This window comes from Elaeis guineensis, chromosome 2, assembly GCF_000442705.2.
Source record: "Elaeis guineensis isolate ETL-2024a chromosome 2, EG11, whole genome shotgun sequence".
NCBI classification, from domain to species: Eukaryota; Viridiplantae; Streptophyta; class Magnoliopsida; order Arecales; family Arecaceae; genus Elaeis; species Elaeis guineensis.
Genome location: NC_025994.2, coordinates 101,934,665 through 101,941,538, shown reverse-complemented (window position 1 = coordinate 101,941,538; position 6,874 = coordinate 101,934,665). Strand labels below are relative to the sequence as shown.

The 6,874-nt window shown below is 41.6% G+C and overlaps 1 long non-coding RNA gene across 1 annotated transcript; it reads left to right on the top strand.

Moving 5' to 3' along the window:
* The first annotated feature begins 4,425 nt into the window (after positions 1-4,425).
* LOC105032275 (uncharacterized) lies at positions 4,426-6,643 on the top strand. Its single transcript, XR_012138401.1, has 2 exons — positions 4,426-4,750; positions 5,780-6,643. It is a non-coding gene; the product is annotated as an uncharacterized lncRNA (long non-coding RNA).
* Positions 6,644-6,874: the final 231 nt, after the last annotated feature.

The following is a 6,874-nucleotide window of genomic DNA, read 5'->3' as shown; positions in this document are numbered from 1 at the left end:
CCCTGGCCAAGGTTTTGCTAAATTGAAACACGACTGTACACAGCTCCTAAACTGGAGTGGTCAATCCCATCTTGACACACGCACCGACAAGTCATGTACTTGACTACACCCAGCAGCCTTCCGTCATTGAATTAGAAATTCAGGTAATCCAGTGCCTAAGTGCAGTGAGTTACTTGCAAGTCACCGTGACGGTCTCAGGTCGGAGGGACATTTATACCCATATCCTATCGGAGCAAATCTTGACAGCAGAAATAGCTCCGGAGTTGATCACGTTCAATGCAGATGTACCATTATATCTCACCTGTATGCCATACCAGTGTCTCCACACTCTTTGGTTATGAGGACAACCAACCCATATGGCACACAACGACCTATGCTCGATAAACGTTGTCGTCCTTGGTAACAACGTATCATTTGATCGCAAACATGTTTAAGGACTAAGCGACAAATCCTCCTTTGTCGAGTCTAAATAGTCCTAAGGACTTCACCACAACACAGGAGTTCATTAGAAGATGAAACATTTATGATGAAAAAATACCAAAATAACTTTTATTTATTTATAATTCATGTACTAATACAAATGGAGCACAACCGTCAACAGGCTGACGATTAGCTTTGGGACACTATTTTCAACAAAATCTTTGGCTTATAAAGTTCTGCAACAAGAATACTACTGGTCCATGAAGAAAGATGAGTTGAACTTGTCTGAAGATATGAACAATGTTAGAAATATATGAATATACAACATCAACCGACTAGTCAAATGACATCGATCGTAGCATCGTGGCCCTTCGCACAATAGAAAATCGAGATACTCGATCTTTTTCTCCCGACATCTGGCCAGAGAAAGTTCATAGTGATCGCCATCGACTACTTCACCAAGTAGGTAGAAGTTGAACCTTTGGCCTAAATCACTGAAAGCAAGTTGGAAGACTTCATTCAGAAATCCATCATTTACAGATTCGATCTTTCACACACCATCATCACCGACAATGGTCAACAATTTGATAATCAAAATTTTAAAGAGTTCTATGCGAAATTTCATATTACGCACAAACTCACATCAGTCGGCCATCCACAATCAAATGGAGAGGCGAAGGTAATCAATCGAACGATTTTGCACGGGCTTAAAATCTGACTAAATGAAGCCAGTGGTCTCTGGATAGAAGAGCTATATCTGGTCTTATGGGCATACGGAACGACTCCTCGCATACTGACCGGAGAATCTCCTTTTAATTTGGCTTATGGAACAGAGGCAATGATCACACTTGAGATTAGACTATCATCAACAAGAGTAAAACAATATGACGAACCGAGCAATTCAGAATACCAGAGAACTAATCTAGATCTCTTCCCAGAACTTCGACAACAAATTCAAGTTTGGATAGCTGCATATCGGCAAAGGATAGCTCGGTATTATAATGCAAAAGTTAAGCCGAAGGTCTTCCGACCAAAAGGTTTTGTTTTAAGGAAGACAGAAGTTTCAAAACCTTTGGATCAAGAAAAATTATATCAAAACTGGGAAGGAACATGGAATGCCGACAATCTAAAGATGGAAATTTTAAGGAACACTCAGATTGGGTACATACCGGCTAGAAACCCTTGAAGGGTCGGTGATTTTCAGAACATGGAATGCCGATAATCTAAAGATGTATTATCAATGAGGCTACTCATATGTACGTTGTTCGGAATACAATGCAAAAATTTTAGAGTCAAAAGCCTCGCTCAATTTCAGCTTCCACTGAAAAAGCCGAAGAACCAACGGCCTCAATGTCGACTATATCATATTGACTGTGGATCCCACTGGAAAAGCCAACATCAAGTATACAGGCTTTCACTGCAAAAGCTACATTACCGACTATCTCAGTATTCAACGTCGGCCTTCCACTATAAAGGCCGACCATAGTCGAAAGACTAATATACTGACTTAGTCCCAACTAAACAGAATGAAATGCCAATACGACCAAGGTCGGATTGAAACTGTACCAATTTAGCTATGATCAATCGAAGGATATTCAACTTACCATCGATTATCAGATAATCAGACATACAAACCCAACCAAACATTGAGTATGGGATATACGACGTACCATCGCTATCCTAACTCCAACCAAGTACGTCAAGGTTGCGACTAACAAATAGTCCAAGTCCTATGAACGTTCAAATTACCAACCAATGTTCGGTAGCCAGACATTGCAAATATTCCAGACATTGCAGACAAGTAAAACAAGCTCGGACTTAAAAAGGAAGATTCTTTTATTCATCGTCCAAAAAGAGTACAAAATTAGACCGATGTTTGATTACAGATCGATTACAAAAAGAAAACAAAATTACACCAACCAATGCTCGTCGTCGTCCCTGTCCCTTCATTCTGGTGTAGAGTCGGTGAATAGAATATCTTCAGGCACGGTCAGTAATCCACCTTGAATCGACTCAGCTTCTTCGACAACCCCACCTTCCAACCCTGGGGGACGATGCTACTCAAGTTGAGATATGGATGCAACTTTCTGATAATCTCGCTCGACCGACCACATCAACAGCTTGATCCGCTCGTACGGGAACAGAGAGAGTCTCACCTGGCCGACAACCTGACCCCCTCGTACGGGAACAGAGAGGGACTCCAGATTTTCATCCACCGTCATTAGCATCTTTAGTTGTGTAGCTAAGATGGGGATATGAAGCACATGATGATAGTTCGTTCATCCGGCCATCGGCACCAAGTGCAAAGAGATGATATTGCTCCGGGATACAATACTGCCCCCGAAGTTGCTCAATGTTCGGCTCCGAAAGTGAAGAAGTCTCCACCTCCAGATCTGACTGGGAATCATCTACCAGACTCTTTGGCCGACCATCCCAAGAAGAAAAAATCCTAGCCATCAAGAAAATGACTAGAGAAAGTTCAAGAAAAAGGCAACTAAACCTGAAACAGATGAGAAAAGTTCTCGAACACTGGGACGATCTCCTGGCAGGGGCCCAGCATCAGAAAAGACAAAATGAAAAGTAAAAATTTGGTTAAGAGCGGCCTTATATATATAGAGGATCGCTCAACGGTCAAGATTGAAGCAATCGAATCGAGACCGTATCAGATGCCGACACATGGCAACATTTGGACCAACCATCGATCCGACGGTTCGATGCACCTGCACCAAATTAATCCATGTCATCATTATCACATGAACGGTCCTGGCCTGATAACATCTGGACACATGGCGAAAATTCACCTACAGAATTAAATCATCCGACATCGGTTCACCTTCCCGAAACGACGTCTGACACCAACGATTGATACCGAATCGTCCTGTCAATATGGTAGCTTAAAGACGACTCTGTACTCACCAAAATGACAAAGCAGTCGAACGCCCGTATCCCGAAGAAAGTGACCGCAAAATTAGAGCTCGATATGACATGAAACAACTCCCTTCGCCAAATGCGACAAATCACGTGGCAATACACACGTCGGTCCACCTTGGACTCGAGAGAGGGGACCAACTGTTGGGATAAGTCAATCGACCCCCGACTCTGGTCAACCGACTCCCGACTCTGAATCTGCAATGACCGACTAACCAAACGCACAACCCCGACTCTACGTCAGTTGAATATGCGACAACTCTTCATCGACCGATAAAGTGAATCGCACCGATCTATGGCCAATGCCCGACTAATGTTCAGCTACTACTGATAAACAGCGAACAACTTAAACTATCGACATAACAGAACTATCAGCCGACGGTCATTTATATAGCCGACATATGGTCGGTTGATCTGCTCAATATATCGTAATCGTCACAGGCAGTTACCAACCACATATCGCGGCACAATTAATGGGGATTAACTATCCATATGTGATTATGGCCCGATGATTTAGCGCCATAAAATGTGGGATCATGTTTGACGGTTACAACAATCTCGTCTATAAAAAGGAGATAAGGAAATAGCACTAGAAGCTACTTCTGGTCAGAACTCTGCTGCTCTGAATATTCAAATTTTCTGTTCACCAATTCTTTCTCTAACTTAAATATCAGAGAATTCCCGTCGGATATAAATCAGATATGTATGGATGCTGTTTTGTAGGTGTTCGTTATCAACGACAGACGACAGAGAGTTGGCCGCAACAACTATATATTCAAAATTTTGATTAAAATTACTCTCCCTGTTCAATTAATTTTACTGCCATAGAGGTAAAATAAAAATTATAAAACGAAGAAGGTGACCTTGCTTGAGAAAAGAAAGGAAGGTTTCTGTATGTATGTATGTGTGTGTGTGTGTATATATATATATATATATATATATATATATATATATATATATATATATATATATAAAGCATAATTCCCGAGTCTTCAAAATCGTCGTCGTGGAGATGATGAGTAATTCCCAATAAAAGCCACCTGCTTGGCCCTTGCTCACAGACGGCCAAAACAATAACTCAGAAAGTTTCTTTCTGAGAGACGGTGTGAGGGTGTGATACCCAAACCCTGCACCAATCTCAAAGCATGAAAAAAAACCGTTAAAAAAACAAAAAAAAAACAGAGAAGAGTCCCGTTAGGAGTCTTCTCCCATGGGACTTCCGATCGTAGTCGAAGAACGACTCCGGGGAGGAGTCCAACTTTTTCCACCTCTTCCCCTCTATTTAAAGGGACAAAGTCCCTTGTGAAACCTCACTGCCAACGACCATTATTCACTGGAAAGAAGCCATCTTCCTCGTCCCCGAGTCCGCCGGATTTCAGCCAATAGTCGCCGGAAAAATCAGGTAAGAAAACATATTTCTTTGAGTTTTCGTCTTTTCCCTCTTCCTTATCCTTAGAAGCTTGATTTCCGGCCGCGATCGCCGGATTTCTCTTGGGACAAACCGACCCTATTTCCTCTGTTTTTCGTTGAGTTTCTTTGAATTTCCGGCAGTAATCGTCACCGCCAATCGCCCGCAGCCGCTCCCAACTCGGTCGTGGCCTCCGATCCGGAGTACAACGGAGACTCGAAAGTCCCCTGTTTTGCTTCGTGACTCGAAAGTCCCCTGTTTTGCTTCGGGGAGAAAGAAAGAGGAGGAAGAAAAAAAAAAAAAAGAAAAAGAAGAAAGAAAGGAGGAAAAGACAAGAGAGTTCCTCTCTCTCCTCTCTCCTTCTTCCCTCTTCCCACGTTCGCTCTCTACTTTCTTTCTCTTAAAACATCTTTTTTTTTTTCTATAAATTTCTCACCCTAAAAATATCTCTCCCTGTATTATATTTCTCTTATAAAATTTTTTAGATTAAAAAAAAAAGGCTCTCTGATAATTTTGATAACACCCTAAATTTTAACTATTAACTTTTATAAATCCGTTAAAAAAATATTTTGATATAGAATGATCCACCTAAGATCATAGATAATTAAAAATAATAAAGATGATCATCATAAAATTATATTAAAATATTAAAAAAAAAATTTTTTTTGCCACATACATATAGATAAGTAGTTAGACATGTCTATAAGTAAATTAGAAAAAAAATTATTAAATATTTTTTTAAAAAAATTTTACCTCAATCCCAATCTCTAAAATTTATATGGTGATAATTTTGAATTTTTATCTGAAGATCTTTAATCACTGTATTACGATCAATCAAATATAATAATTTTAAATTATCAAAGATCAAATTATCTAAAGATTTAGATCATCGGTGATGTTAGATTACTCCCACACCCCGTTTCCCTTCTCTTGTAGGTAGGTACCTAGATACCGTGTATGCTCTCTCTTCTCTCCTTACGTATTCTGGAGTTTTGGACTTACTAACTCTGATTTGCTTCGCAGCCACATTCTTATAAAAAACAAGCACCGAGCTCTTGGTTCTCAGGTCTGTCTCCAAGGATCAAACCATGTTTGCAGCTGTCCACCCCGCCCCTCAACCCTCAGAAACCTTGCCGGCTGCCAACGCCGTCCGCATGAACCACCGTCGCTGTGCCCAAATCTTCTGCACAACCTGCTCTCTTTTAATCTTGGGTCTCATCGCCTTCCTGGTGCTGCTTATCATCGACTGCGCCATTTCGTCACATCCGAAGGTCTCCATCGATCGCATCGCCGCCGTGGGCCTCAACACAACGCCTGGCCTAACGTTATCCCCCCATTTCAACGTCACCGTCCGGGTTAAGAACCCGAGCAAATTCTTCTTCAGAGACTGTTACAGCTATGGCTATGCCGCCATCTCTTACTCCGGCGTCACCGTCGGCGAAGGACTCGTGCCCGTTTTCTGCCAGGGCCCGGAGAAGTCGACGGTGTTGGAGACGGTGCTGAGGGGTTCGGACATCGTGCTTGCAGATGGAGTGCGGGACCGACTGGCCGAGGATCAACGGCGAGGAGAGGTGGCGATGGAGGTGGTCATGAAGTTGCCCAAGCCGTCTGAGGATGACTTCATAGAGGAGAGCGCTTGGTGCCAAGTGGTGGTAGGTCCAAACTTTGGGTCAACGCCGTGTTCAGTGAAGTAATTATCAAGATATATTTCCTATTTTTGAGTCTGATGTCGCAGGATTTCAGACGGCTTCGGTAGTGATACTATATATATGGTGGTGACACGCAATGGTATGCCATTGTTAACATGCAGTTAATTTTTGATTTCATAGGTAGAAGAGAACTTTTGATGCATGATTTTGTGAACCATTATTATTTCTATCTCTTGAAGTTGTTGATCTTTTTGAAGTGGTTATTTCATAATTTTTGAAATGATGGTGATTGTCGCATGTGGTCAATTACAAAGGAACTATATATATTGTAGTCTACTACGATGGATGGCTATTTCAACCATTAATATTCTCTCGCATGGTTCTGAATGTGGGTGATGCAGAGAATGGATCTTCTGCTGTATTTAAAAAGTAAAAATATCGTAGGATGCTATGCATGCTTCGAAAATGT